A 16,264-nucleotide genomic window follows, 5' to 3' on the forward strand; every position below is an offset into this window, starting at 1 on the left:
GAGCCCGGCAACCAAATGATATACGACTTCTCTGGAGAAGGACTCACCCCCGCCGGATTGATCAAACTACCAGTGACGACGGGTACAGCGTCTGCAACAAGGACATTACTCGCCACTTTTGTAGTGGTCGATTGTCCTTCGGCGTACAATGCCGTTATTGGAAGGCCTATACTGGTTGATCTACGGGCCGTCATCTCTATGTGGCACTTGGCCATGAAGTTCCCAACAGACGCGGGGGTAGGATGCGTGTTGGGAAACCAGAGGGAAGCCAAGGAGTGCTACAACGCCTCAATCACAAAGGCGAAGAATGGAACGTCGAAGAGCACTACCTCAGATAGGTCGCAGATGGCAGTTGATACACAAGCCCAATCCGGTGATGAAGTCACCAAATAGGGTGTTGCCCAAAGTGAGGATAGAGACTTAGATCCTCGCTTTGGGGATTTTGAAGAAAACGTTGGACCCGTCGAGGACCTAGAGGAGGTCCAACTCGACAAAGAAGACCCGACCAGAGTCGTAAAGGTTGGGAAAAACTTAGAGCCTGCCACTAAGCACGCACTGGTGGAATTTTTGCGAAAGAACCAGGAGGTTTTCGCCTGGTCGCATAAAGACATGGCTGGGATAGATTCTGCAGTTATCAGCCATGTCCTGAATATAGACAAGACCTTTCCACCCGTGCAACAAAAGAGAAGGTTGCTCGATAAAGATAGATCGAGAGCCTTAAAAGAAGAAGTTGAAAGACTAAAGGAGAATGGGTTCATCAGGGTGGCATTTTATCCATCGTGGGTCTCCAATCCAGTGCTGGTTCCCAAGCCTAACGGTAAGTGGCGGACCTGTGTGGATTTTACAGACCTCAATAAAGCCTGCCCAAAAGACTGCTTCCCACTCCCAAGGATCGACCAGCTGGTCGATGCAACTGCAGGGCACGAGATCCTCTCGTTCATGGATGCATATTCGGGCTACAACCAGATTAGCATGCACCCCCCTGACGAAGATCACACCAGCTTTCGGACCGATACGGGTTTATACTATTACAAAGTAATGCCCTTCGGACTGAAAAACGCAGGTGAGACTTACCAACGGCTAGTCAACCACATGTTTAAGGACCTGATCGGAGTAAACATGGAGGTATACGTGGACGACATGCTGGTAAAGTCTAAGAAGGCAGAAGGACATGTGAGGGATTTACAAGAGTGCTTTGATGTATTGAACAAATACCAGATGAAGTTAAATCCCCTCAAATGTTCCTTCGGAGTCGGATCAGGGAAGTTTGTGGGGTTTATTGTAAATTCAAGAGGAATCGAGGCCAACCCCGACAAGATAAAAGCCCTGATCGACATGAAGTCGCCAGAAAGGATAAAAGATGTACAGAGCTTAACCGGGAGGATCGCAGCCCTAAGTAGATTTATTTCGAAATCAACAGACAAGTGCGTCCCTTTTTTCAATCTACTTAGGGGAAATAAGAAGTTTGAATGGACAATAGACTGCGAGCAAGCGTTCCAAGCCTTGAAAGCCCATATGGCACAACCTCCCTTCTTATCAAAGCCAATCGAAGGAGAAACTTTGTTTATTTACCTGGCGATTACTGAAGTTGCTGCTAGCGCGGTACTAGTGCGAGAGGAAGAAGGCGTACAAAAAGCAATCTACTATGTCAGCAAGAGACTGATCGTGGCAGAATTAAGATATCCACCAATCGAGAGGTTAGCATATTGCTTAATCCTAGCCTCTAGGAAGCTACGCCCCTACTTTCAAGCCCATCCTATTACAGTTCTAACTGACCAGCCCCTTCGGCAAGTCCTCCAAAAACCAGAAGCGGCTGGACGATTATTAAAATGGGCAGTCGAACTGGGGCAGTTCAATATAACTTATTCACCGTGAGCAGCAGTCAAGGGACAAGTCTTGGCCGACCTTATTGCAGAGTTCACCGAACTCCCAGACAGCGAACAGTGCGAACAGCCTAAAGCGCCTGAGCCTCAAGACAAAGCTTCTTCGTGGAAGTTATTCACGGATGGGTCATCCAACGAATCCCACGCTAGAGCGGGAGTGATATTGATAACGCCGGAAGGGCATCGATTTCACTGCGCCATCAGGTTCGACTTCACCGCGTCAAATAATGAAGCGGAATACGAAACACTCCTTGCTGGGTTGAGAATGGCGAAAGATATGAACATAAAAACGCTTGATATCTACAGTGATTCACAACTGGTGGTGAATCAAGTTCTAGGAGAATATCAAGCGCGAGGTTTAAAAATGGTGGCCTACTTAAATAAAACAAAAGACCTGCTAGCCCAGTTCACGAAGTACACCCTCCAGCAAATTCCGCGAGATCAGAATGCAAACGCAGATACCTTAGCCAAACTCGCGAGCGCGAAGGATGCTGACACTTTGAACATTGTGCCAGTAGAAAGACTGAGTAAGCCAAGCATACAAGCGGTCGAATCCAGTATGGAGATTCGAATGGAAGATACATGGATGGCACCTTATTTGGAGTATCTGACAAATGGTGCGCTACCAACAGATAGAAACAAAGCCAGGACTCTACAAAGGCGAGCTGCTAGGTACATACTGGTCGATGGTGTTATGTACCGAAGAGGATATTCCTTGCCACTACTCAGATGCGTTACACCAGAAAAAGCTAAGGAACCCATGAAAGAGGTGCATGAAGGCTTCTGTGGGGATCACGCTGGGGGGCAGAGTTTGGCAAAGAAGATTCTAAGGCAAGGCTACTTCTGGCCAACTATGAACGAGGATTCGATGGAGTTTGTACGAAGATGCGATAAATGTCAAAGATTCTCCAAGATTCCACGAGCAGCTCCAAACGAATTAAAACAGATGAAAAGTCCGTGGCCTTTTGCAGTATGGGGGATAGATTTGATTGGATCCCTACCTACAGGGAAAGGCGGAGTAAAGTACGCAGTCGTAGCAGTCGATTACTTCACCAAATGGGCCGAAGCTGAACCGCTCGCTACCATCACGACCAAGAAATCCTTGACTGTGTTATCAAGAACATTGTCTGTCGATATGGTTTGCCTAGAAAGATAGTTTCAGACAACGGAACCCAATTTGACAGCGATTTATTCATCGATTTCTGCGAAAGACATGGAGTCATTAAAAGCTTTTCTTCAATTGCACACCCCCAGGCGAATGGGCAGGTCGAAGTCGTGGATAAAACTCTTAAAGACACCCTGAAGAAGAGGCTTGAAGAAGCTAAGGGAGCGTGGTCAGAGCAACTGCCTGAAGTCCTCTGGTCGTATAGAACATCTCACCGAACAGCGACAGGATATACCCCATTTTCCTTACCCTATGGATATGAGGCAATGTTGCATGTCGAATTAGATCCCCTCTCACATCGACGCCTAACATACGACCATGACTAGAACAACCAACTGATGATGGAATCCCTAGACTCGATTGGCGAGATACGGGAGAAGGCCCAACTCCGAGTTGCTGCATACCAACAAAAAGTCGCCCGGTACTTTAACTCCAAAGTTAAAGAAAGAAAATTCAACGTTGGAGACTTGGTGCTACGACGAGTTTTCTTAAATACCCGCGACCCTACTGCTGGAGTGCTCGGACCTAATTGGGAAGGACCTTACCAGATTGAAGAAGTCCTTCATCCGGGCACCTACAAACTTGCACGCTTAAACGGAGATCTCGTTCCATGTTATTGGAATGGAGAACACCTGCGCAAGTATTATCAGTGAACAGTCCTTTTTAAAGGACTGGCTTGTATTAATTTTTTCTTTTTACAAGTTTAGCAAAGAGGGTTAGCCACGCTATATGGCTAATCGCTCGTATATGTAAGATTCTATTTCAGAATCACTCGTAAAGACATGTTTAGTCCATTTTTAATATGAGATTATAAGGGACTGTGCGCAGTGCCAACCTTTGTGAATTTATATTTACAAGTATTTGTTCATTACGTGTGTTGTTTTGCTGTATTACAAGTATTATTTTTTCACCCGAACAGGAATGTTCGAACAGGTCATGGTCAAGGCAAGTGACCAAGGACCTAAAGCTCCTCAATCACTTGGGGGGCATATAAGGCACATCGATAGCAAAGCATACCATGAGGTATGTAAACACATGAACAAAATGAGTGAAAGCATGCTAAGGTACTTAGAGTATTTTTCAAAATTTATATTTTGTTAAATCATGCCAAAGTACTATGCTAAGTTCGGTCATACGGACAAATGTTATAATAAATGAAAATGTTATAGCATCATGCAATCTTTTACACCGCAAGCATCACTGCTTGGATGTAACTGTTCAAATAAAAGAAAAGGTTTACTGCCCGTGCAGCAAAGTTTAAAATAAAAATATTGTCTTTACATCACGACCCGTGGGTCGTGTAATCAAAAGATAGCGAAAATAATAAAAAAAGCTCAAGAGGCACTGGGAGCAAGAGGGTCTTTATCAGCATTCTGATTAGTCACGTCCTCAACGACCCCTTCTTCTTCAGCACCAGCCAGGCTTGGGGAAGCAGGGATCCTTGCTCTTGCCTCCTCTTCAGCCAGTTGAGCAGTGCAGTGAGCCAGCTCAGCATGTAACGACCCAGATTTTCAAGACTCGATAATGCGGAAATATAAATGTTTTCATTTAACAAAATGTCTCAAAAACCCATAGAAAAAAAAACTTTTTTTAAAAAGTCGTATGGCCATACTTAACATTTAGTTACAAACATGTTTTATAAAGATTAGAGTGAGCCTAGTTTAGGAAAATTACACAACATTTCCAAAAAAATAAAAAGGCTTCCCAAAAGGTCGGTCCACATGTACATTTGCAAGGAAGACTCCAGCGCTCACTGCTCTGCCCTGCCCTTGCCTTTACCTACAACATGAAACAATTAGGTAAGCGAAAACGCTTAGTAAGATCAACCTTCAAACAAAGCAGATAGAGAAATAGGGATCCAGACCCATCCGGACCCTACACAATCAATTTCAAGAATGCTAAAGCATCCTGGCAAACTTATGGTCATGCCTGATAACCAAGGATAAATTAATTCATATCTAGATAAAAATCCTGCACTCAGAAAATCCCAGAACAAGCATATATATTATATCACAACTATATCTTATCAACAAATATATCCCTGCACTCAGAAAATCCCAGAATAAGCAGATATATTATATCACAACTATATCTTATCAACAAATATATCCCTGCACTCAGAAAATCCCAGAGCAAGCAGATATATTATATCACCATATAATTCGAGACCAACGCTCGACAATTTCCAACAATTCAGACGTAACGCGCCCTCCAACATAATTGCTAATCTATAAAAGAGAACCGAGTCTCCACACTAAGATCTAGCCAATAAATATTCTCATCAAGGGTAACTATCGTGTTACCTAGGGCATCGCTACTTATCCAAGAGCGTAATCCAATTTACACGGTTTTACAGAGACTTCTATGTTAATCAGTGGTGCTGGTGAGCAGCTGCCCCTAGGGTGTTCAACCTCACTCTATCTTGGCAACCCCTAGTATCTCTAGGCACTCTCACGGAATGGCCAATATTCACGGCTGCTATCCGGGAATAACTTATCAGAGCACTTGCTCGGATTCTAACCGTCCAATGATTAAGTAAGCATGAGGGCCCCTAGGTCCCATTTATCTTGGTGCCCCTAGGTTTAACCAGCTTATCCTCATCTCATGGCCACTCGTCGCGGTAATGAACCGGACATAAATAAAATCAAGCAGTGTGACGGGGATCAACCGTCTAGGATATGACGGACTTCTACCGTTCATATTTTCTAAATCAGCACTCACTAGACTAACGTCTCTAAGCAACTTTCTATGACAGCCTATATATGTGCATGTATCCCTATACTAACATACAAGACAATAATCATTTCATGTTGCAGCCATACAATATAAGTTGACTTACTTGGAGTCCTTAGCGCTCAGCAAGTTTTCACCCTCCAACGTTCAGTCCAGTTACGCTTAGCCAATACTGTAGTTATCCATATAGTATACTCGGATTAATTATGGCACTAATAATTCATTATTATTATTTTGGGCAGTTTGGTCATTTTAATAAAAGTCATTTGTAAGGATTTATAATCCTTATTTGGTTTTAAACCTATTAAGGAAAGTTATACAAAATATTCGAGACTAAACCCTAAGTCTCGGGGAGACCTATCCTAAGGTCTCGATACCTAGGCTCAGGTATCACAATTGTATTTCCCACAATCCGCTAAAAATCTTATTCTTTCAAGGTATCGCTATTAACCCGCACTTTCGACTAGTCGGTTAAAATATGTAAGATTTTAGCCGGTATTATATCCAGAAAATACAAATAAATTCCTTAATTATTTTTAAAGAAAATAAACTCTTTAAATTTTCCTTTTATTTTTCTTAAGGTTTTAATATCTAAAAACCGTTTTAAGAAAATTGCCTAATTTGTCTTAATTAGGAAAACCGTTATAAATTTCTCATCTTGACTAATTAATTTTCCAAAAGCAATTAATCAATTTTACTTACTAGGAAAATAATTTATTTAATTATTTTCTCAAAATATAGGGTTTTAAACCCTCTTTTAATTTATTAACTATTAATAAATTAAATCTCTTATTTTTAGAAAGAATAAAAACTCTTTAATAAAAATAATTCATTTAAACTCAAAGGGATAATTTTAGTGAAAATATGATTTCAAGACTTACCAATTTATATATTGAAATAAGCAAAATTTTACTTTTTACCTTATGTTCCAAAATCTCATTTTTACACTAAGTGTGAAAAACCTAATTTTCACATTTTTAACTACATACTTCGTTAGTTCATAACTTGAAATTTACTTACCCAATTGTTTCCAAAATTTCCCAATTCCATTTTTGTTATTCCATTTAGGTCTTTGTAAAATCTTAGGTCAAAATGAGCATTTTTGATTGGTGAAATCATTTTCCAACAATGAGGTAAAAATGACCTTATTTTCAAGTCCTTATTTTTTCCAAACTTTGACAGTTAATAACTTTCAAACCGTTTAATATTTTCTTACCAAATTTTACAGTGGAATAATAGGTTATGCCAGTAATATGTACACCAAATTTTAGAAAAAACTGGGTTCATTTTCCCTATACAGTGGCTGTCCAAACTTGGTTCCGAAAATGAGAATACGAAAAAACAGTTTTTTACCTAAACTTTGAAATAGCATAACTTACTCATTTCTAAACATTTTTTAGTGTTTCAAAAGCTCAATTTTATGTACTCAATCTCAACAACATCACAGTACAATTTAATTTTACAAAAACAATATACAGTGGCTGCTTGATCCCTTGGAAGTCACAGCTTAAAACATGTTTTGTTTTAGGGTATCCTACAAAACCCTTGGGGGTTTTGGTTCCCATTTTCAAAGATCAATACACATGCATCCTAAATATTATTAAACAACTAACATAACCTTATTACATCACCAACAAGAAACTTTAAGCATTAAATATACTAAATCATGCTTAAAACTAAAAACCCTACAACAAAATCATCAAAAGTAAACTTTTTACCTCTTTGGTGTTCTTGCTTAAGGTTTTGACCTTCCTATTAGCTTTGGCTCCTCCAAAACCTTTCAAAAACCCTAACAAACTTCCCCCAACAACATATTCAATTAGCTATTTGAAACTCTATGCTTAAAACTTTACAAAAGCCTAGATTAGTGAAAGTTTACCTTAGGGAAAATACTTCCTAGACTAAGACTTAGCCTCAAAGTTTCCTTGGTGTTCTTGGGCTTGAAAAATGGAGAGAACACTTTGAGAGGTCTTCAAAAATCAGATGAGTGAATGTGAGAGAGTGGTGTGGTCGGTTGGGGAGGGTTGGAAGAGTTTATACTATCTAATTTATCTCAAAAACACTCAAGTGTTTTCCTCCCACTTGCTCACTTGACTTGACTTAGTTAAAATAAGATTTACCTTTATTAAGTTGGGTTCACACCACCTAAAACCACATGGCCGGCCAACCCTTTGCCATATATGATCATTTCATTTTTTTTTTTTTTTAATAAAGGTTAATAAAGGTTTCATAAGGAGAAAAGTCCAAATTGGCTTTTGACACCTTTTTCACTTTTATTAAGTTTTAATCACCAAACTTAACATTAATTAATTAAATTAAATGTCTCTCACATTTAATTTAATTAATCACATAACAAAATTTAACTTAAGGTCCATTCATGGAATACAATTCCCCATTTCGGTAAAATTAGGCATTTAACACAAAATGCCCTAAAATTTCCATTTTCTTTTAGGTTTATTATTTTTGACCAAAATTTAACTTTTATGAATGTATTTTATGCCCAAAATATAATTTCCATGATTTTTCATTTTATTTTCCGAGATTTTTTTTTTTACCCGATCAGGGTTTTTGTGTCGGTCCAGGACCGAAAGTCTTATCTTGACTTTTAAAATCACAAAATTCATATTTTGGCTAGCAATAACTCATGGAATACTTACAAACAAAATATAATATTATTTAAAATAATATTCTCAACCCGGGGGAAAAATCCCGACCCGAGTCGTTTAAAGGTACCCAAAAACGTAGGACGTTACACAGCAGTCCTGACATCTTCTGAAAGATAGCTGAAATCGACGCCCTGATTGTGTTTCCAGAAGTTATAAAAACACCGGAGCGTCGTCTTCTTATACCTTTCCAGATTTTTGGAGTTGTCGAGCTTCAGCTGCTCCACTTTGCCCTCAAGAGTAGCGATGGCATCGTCCTTGGACTTAAGCACCTCTTCCAACCTCTTAACTTTGCGAAGATGGGTTCGGCTGGCATCTTGATACTCCTGCCTCTGCTTTATTGTAGCCGCCTTTGTAGCTTCAGCCTCTGATAGCTTTATCACCGCGGCATCCCTCTGCTGAGCCATCGCCTCCAACTCCTTTGCGTGCCTGGCCTCTGCAGCCGAAAGCTCCTCGACTGCCTTCACCTGGTGCCTCTCGATAGCCTTTGCCCTAGCCTGTTCGATGGTGGCTTGGGTTCGGGTATGAGCAGTGGTGGCAGACAGCAAAGCCTGAGGACAGAGGATAAAAGTTAGAACCTGTGGCAAAGACTAAAAGACTGAGGCCAAAAAGATAAAGAAGTACTTACGCTGGCTATTTCGTTCAGGGTCCTGTTCAGAATCAGGTCGACTGTCATACTCTCTGCCTCAACCATTGCGTCCTTGACGCGGTCGTTTTTCCAAATATGCGCAATACGGTCTTTGGCTGCTCGTACGACACGGCTCGAGAGTTTGGCCCCAAGAGTTTCTTCCCGCTTGTCTTGTTCCCTTCTGGGCGCAGTCGGAGGAGGGTTCATTGGAGCAGGGGGAGTCTCCTTCTCAGCAGGGGCCGGAGGATGAGTAGAAGTTTGCCCAGTAGGCACGCCCCTAGGAGGGTCTTCTGTTCGACTCTTTTATGCAGGTCCCAGGCTCGTCTCGCCGGTGTGTCTCCGTGACGACTTTCTCCGAAGCTGAGGAACTTCCTCTTCCTCCTCAGCCTGGTATAAGTCGAAGAAGTTGGGAGTGGCCATATCTGCACACAAGAAAAAATATGCAAAGGGTAAAGATAAAAGCAAATGAAGACTCTTTATCAAAACAAAAAAGAAGGTTACAAAGTTAATACCCGAGCTACAACTACTGGTCGCTATACTATTGACTCTATTAGTCACACACTCACTATCTGGCATGAAGAAGTCTGGCCCTAGATTTGGAGTATATGTAAAGTTGCCCTCCTCGTCAAACAAATGACAGGGAATTGGCAAACTATTTAAAAGCAAAATAATTTTACCGTTCTCATCAGAGGATTCCCCCAGGTCCACAACTGGCTCTTTGGCCTTTTGTTTCCCCTTGCCTTGGGGAGCAGAAGGCCTTTCTGCGGAAGGATTGCCCGTGGGCTCCTTGATTGTAACCCCTGTTGGCCTCCTTCGAGGAGGGGACGCAGGGGGTTGCTGCTTAGGAACCCCCTCGGCAGTGGCATCAGCTACCACGGACCCTCTTGTTTCATGGCGAGGAGCCAGGAGGCCAAACAGCCTCAAGTTTTCATCGGTAACCAGGGACTTGACGCTTTTTTCTGCGTCTGTCATCTTGGCCAATGTATTGGACCTCAACACCATGTCTGGTGTTGGGGTCGGACGTAACCATGGGCCTGAAAGACAAAGTACAGTTTGAGAAAAATGAAAGGAGACTCTTTGATTAAAAGTATCGACCAGTCAAAGATGGCACTTACCTCCTCGAGCGAAGGCCAGGTTGTTGCTGGTTATGTCCGGAGTAAGGAAGTACTCCTTATTGTACTGCCCCACGTTGGATATGTGGGTAGTGTCACTCAGGAACGTCCGGTTTGTCTCCTGGTGACAAAGATGGAAGAAACCCGTTCCATATTGTTGCGGGTTGGATTTTAGGTCGAAAAGATAATTGACCTCGTGGGGGGTAGGTTCTGGCCATTTTTTAAGTTTGTACAGGATATAGAGTGCGGCCAGCATTCTATATCCATTTGGAGTGATTTGAAAAGGGGCGACGTCGAAACAATTCGCCACCCCCTGATAAAAAGGATGTAGAGGGAGGAAAGCCCCTGCCTCTATCTGATACCGAGACCAGGCGCTATATATACCTCCGGGGAGGTTAGCCCTTTGGTCTGCGGCAGGAATTTTAATGGAAACCCCTGTGAGAGGGTACTTCCTGAAATAGTTAGCAACCATCCGAAGGGTCACTACGCTGGTCGGGGAGGTATACCACTCGACATCAGGCAGATTCTGATGGCGAGGGCGGGCTCGAATTTGGATGTTAGGGTCAGGAACAGGATTGTCTCGACCACTGGTCGAGGGAGCCCTAGCCTGCGAATCATGCTGGGCAGGAAGGTTTGGACTATCGTCAGATTCAGGTCTTTTCTTGCCTACGGATTTGGAATGGGCCATTTGAGGAGGAGAAGGACGAGGTCTGGAAGAGGATTGTGAGAAGGGAATCTCATGGACTCGGTCGGCCGGTTGTTCTTCGCCTTCGAGCAGCTGGGCGAGAAGATCGTCGTCGATGGGCCGTTCACCTCCCCACAAATCTGGCATCAATGTCTGCAAACAGAAGAATGGGGAGGTGAGGATAAAGAATTTTAAAGGCTTTTTAGAATAACGCTGGTCGAGTATAAAAGCCAAGCTTTTATACAACAGCATTCTAACAAAAAGCTAAATTTTCCGCACGAACAGTTTGAAAGACGGATCAAAGGGTGAAAGTAAAAAGTTTTTCAGGAAAGCTTTTTCAACTCCCCTTAGGGCGGGAAAAACCTATTTTCCAACTAGCCTAAAGATTGAATTTTTACTTCGATTTTACGTCCTAAAAGTATGATCCTGACTATTAAACTAACTCGTATCCCTTTTTTTCCTACAAAACGTTCTACTCACAAACATCTCAAACCAGAAGCAGATGAACTCAAACAGTCAACATACAAAAGCATGCATCATGAAAATTTGAAGCATAAGAATTCGAAAACTTACCAAGAAAATGATCGTGGAGATGTAAAAAGGGTCTTCAGAGATCAGGGAACTCTCGGACTGAGTCTTGAAAATGCAGAAGAACGCTCTCTGAAGAAGATTAAAGCTCTGGTTTTTAGGGTTCCTTGAGAAGGCAATGGCGTGCGTAAAAAGAAAAGGAAGATTTCGAAGGTATTATATAAGTTTGTCTGTGGCATTAAAAAGGTGTAATCATCAGTTTCCCTTTTTCGAAGTATGGGGAAGCGGAATGGCCGTCGAATTATTACTGGGGAACCAAAAAGTCATGATTAGACAGGAGTAGGTTGCTTTTTCCAAGAACACACGAAGGGTTCTGACATGTAAGGCGGGGTTACCGAAGAGTCGTTCGCTCAAAAGTTTATTTATTGCTCGTGATAAATAAACTTGGGGGGCAAATGTTATCCAAAAAATTAGCATTGATGACGCGGCAAGTGATCCCTGGACGCGTGGCTGACACCTGGACGAACTCTGCTAGGGTATTGACCAAAGGACGCACTAGAAGCAGTAAGCAGCCCAGTCTTACCTGCGACCAGTCTGGTCGATGGTTCCGCATACAAAGTATCATTACTGTGAAGATTTTTGTAAATCCCGAATTTAACTCACACAATCTCCTGAGTATCCGATTATTCAGGAGAGAATATCTGTAACAATCTTTTGTAATTCCCCCTAGAGCCTATAAATAGAAAAAGATAGCTCAAGGAAGGGACTTTTGGCTTTCGAATTATTTGAGATTAGAGTAATTCTCCTTGGAATATTGTATTGTTCTTCAGAGGTTAGTGAACCTCATTGAACCCTTGTTCTTTGATCACTCCTTTGATTCTTATATCAATAACAGTCTAAATGGACTTAGGTTATTACCAGATCCTGGGGCCGAACCACTATAAAACTATCGTGTTCTTATTACTTTTTGTCATTACGTTCTTCTCAACCCATTAATTCATAGCAAGCATATTCTGACTCTGTGTCAGTTGACCAAATTCTGGGTCAACAAGTTATGATTAATTGTGTCATCGTGACGTGTCGTATTCGTGTTGACCCATTTAATAATCGTATTCATATTCGTATTTTTGACACGTTTAATAATCATATTGTGTTCATATTTACCTTAATCGTGTCATGTCATAATCTTGTCGACACGAATCTGACACGTTTACACGAATTGTCAGCCCTAGTGGTCAGTATTATCTCTTATTCAATTGTATTATATTGTATTTTATTATAATAAATTGTGTTTTATAGTATATTTTTATATACTAATATGTTTTGTATTAATTTTTATTAAAATATTATATATTTATATGTAAATATAAGTTAATACCAAATATAATACTATAGAGAGCGGCCCAGCCAATTTAAGTTCCTTGAGAAAATTTAATTTTTAAGGCCCTAATTTTTTTTATATTAACTAATACACATTTTTTTATATAATTTTGAATAAATAATACTTAATTAAGATAAATGCATTTCCAACAAATAAATTATAACATATAATTATGAGCTTAATTTTATTTTATCATTTAAATATTACACATTGCATTTTTAGATGCAAAAGTACTAATTACATTTGCATAATCAAGTTTTTCCACCATATCTTTTTCAAGGGATAACAGAGCTAAACCACTAAATTTTTTCTTGGGACATAGTTGAACAGAGATAAGATTTCATCAAACCCAATTTGGAAAAACTTCATTCTGCATGGGCAACAGTGACTCGTATAGTTAGCAAAATCCTATAAGCAATCTAAGCATTTGGATAACTACCGGGGGGGGGGGGGGGGTTATGCCCTAATTAAAACCCAATTAATTTGTAATCTCATTTTATTATCAATAAATGAATAAAAATCATTTTTTGACTTGGTCAATCACTTTGCTCACATGTTTTATTTTCATGATTATTTGTTTAGTATAAACTTCTATTAAATCCTGAGCATATAACTAATCATATTTATAGTGAAGTAATCACAATGGAATATTAACGTGATTATATGTTCAAAAATAAGCTAGTCCTAAGATTAGTCAGTGCACGGGATTTACACTGACTTGTCAATCTACTTACACATTGTAGTGTTATGTTCTATCCAGAACATTAGGATAGTGGATAAGATCAGATGTATTTGTTACATCAGATTGAATCGATATTGACAGTAGATGAGATAACTTAACTTAACGTTATTATCTATTCTAGTCATATCATATAGTTATCCATAGGTCAATTCAATCTCAATTCTGAGTGGTTAGTATTCTAACTAATTGTATTATTTGAGTTCTTTGACTTGTTCGTTACCAGCTTACCCTACGGACTAGCCCATACTTACATCTTGGGAGCTCGGTAGTATAATTGAGTGAGATTGTTAATCATAGATATGAACATCTATAGCTTCTAATGGAGAAGTGAAACGATGGTTTCCTTTTAGTTTGGTCCGATGTGCTAAATGACAGAGATCTCAATTCAGTTATTAATATTAGTTTACTGAATATCATTTACAAGGAACTAAGTGTTTTAAGGATAAAATACAATGAGGGGTAAAACGATATTTTAGTCTCATCTCATTGTAGACCGTCTATAGAGGATTAAGTGACAATTATGGTTGTAATAATGGATAATTAATAACGTATCTATATTGCTTATAAAGCGTTCTATGAATTCAAGAGTGCAATTCTGAGTCTTTAGTGGAGTCACGAGGAATTAATAAGTTAGTAAATTTATGATAACTTATTGGAGGTTGATTTCATAGGTCCATGGTCCCCACTGTACATTGGATAAAATCATCTAGATAGTCCTAATTAATTGATTTAATTATCAATTAGAATTATCAATGTTAACCAGGTCAATTTTGGATAGTTTCACAAAGTTATACAATTTAGAGAAGAAAAGAGATTTTAGGGCATATTTATTAATTAAGATAAATTTGTGTCTAAATTAATAAATAAGTTTAAATCAAGGTTAAAATTATAAATAATTAATTTGATAAATGATTTAAATAATTATTTAATTGATTAATCAATATAAAATAATACAGACCTTGATTTTAAGTCCAACTGGCTTATAATTAAATGAGAAATTTCATAGGCCTAAAGCCCATGACAATTTCGACCATTAGGCTGATATTATATATCATTTTATTGATTTTTAATTAAAATAAATGACCCAATTGTGTCTATAAAAGGAATGCTATATGAGAGTTGAAGAGATATCTTTAAGATGATCAAAAGATCTAGTTTCGATGCTTTAGGTTTTAGAATCTCTCTACAGCATAAGTCATTTTCTAAGCCTCAATATTCTCTTCTCTTCTTCTTATTGTATCTATCTCACGTATTGAGAATTTCCCACTCTAGTCTAGGTGATTCTAAGGATACTTTGGAAGACTGTGGAGAAATTGAAGATCGGTTCAGTTTCTTGGTGATGCCCACAAGAGTTAGAGAAACTGAAGGAATGACTCAATCATTCAGCTGCACAATAGTGTAAATGTTTTTATCATTATCTTTGTATGAATTCAATTTTAGAAATATGTTATAGGTTTTCTTATATTAATATGTTTAATATACGATTTACATGAAAATAAACAAGATCCTGAATAAGTTTTCCCAACAGAATTTTGACGCAACATACATGATTTGTTGTATATAACATCATTGTTAAGATCTGAAATCTCATCATGCTTCATTAAGTTTGTAAGAATGTCACAAAAGTTCGTCAAACTATCACTATTTGCAGAATTTAATTTATCAGAATCAAACAAAAGTCTGAAATTGTTCGAACCTAATTCAAGAAGAATTATTTTTATTAATAACATAGATATTGTAAAATATGATTTTAAATGAACAACATGAAAGTATTCATACCTGATTTTAAATAACAAAGTAGTACGATCAATTATGTAGAGGAAATAATTAATTTTAAAGGCCTCTTTTGTAATGTCCCAAATTTTCTAATAAGGTTTAGGACCTTGATTAGGAGGTCGGGAGGGTCATAATTGATTTATTATGTTATTAAATGATTATATGCATGATTATGTGAATTATATTATAGTATGATGATAAATGCATGCATATGGGTCCATTTTTAATTATAAGGGCATTTTGGTAATTTGGCCCGTTGAGGACGTAATTGTGTATTTTCATGCATATGGGTGAATTAAAAATAAGACCACATAATATGTGGATTTGTTCGAGCCATTCGGCATGAGACGATCATGGAATGCAAGTTATCGGTCTAGTCATAACAGGGTTAGTTTCGGGGCTCGAGGTGAGTCTCAGGGTGATTTAAGGATTAGAATGTTGTCGGGAATTAACGGGTAATGAGATATGAATTATTGGTCTTTGAGAATATCGAGAATAGCGGGAATTGAAGGGTGTTAATTACGATTAACGAAATAGCTGGAAAAGGACAATTTTACCCTTGGGAGCCTTTAGAAACCTTTATTTAACCTAGGGGTATTTTAGTCTTTTCACCCCTAGGATTGATATAAGCCATTGAAGGCTGTAGAATGTTGAAGAAAATTGAGCATTGAAAACACCTCTCTCATACACCATTTCTCTTCCTTGTCTTCTTGAATTTTTGAAGCCCAATTTGAAGAATCAAGCTAGGAAATCAAAGGTTGGAGCTTAGAAGCTTAGTTCATCCATTGAAGAGGACTCAAATCCAGCTTGAGGTAAGAATTCATTCATGAACTTTGGCTATACTCTGTATTCTTATGGTTTTCAGTCAAGAGAATTTGAAGTGGTTAGTTGGGAATTAATGGAAGTTTTTGAGTAAGGTTGCTTGGGTTTTGATGAGGGTGTGATATAGATGAAGTTTTGGGGTTGAA

Source organism: Humulus lupulus, chromosome 4 (genome assembly GCF_963169125.1).
Source record: "Humulus lupulus chromosome 4, drHumLupu1.1, whole genome shotgun sequence".
Lineage (NCBI taxonomy): Eukaryota > Viridiplantae > Streptophyta > Magnoliopsida > Rosales > Cannabaceae > Humulus > Humulus lupulus.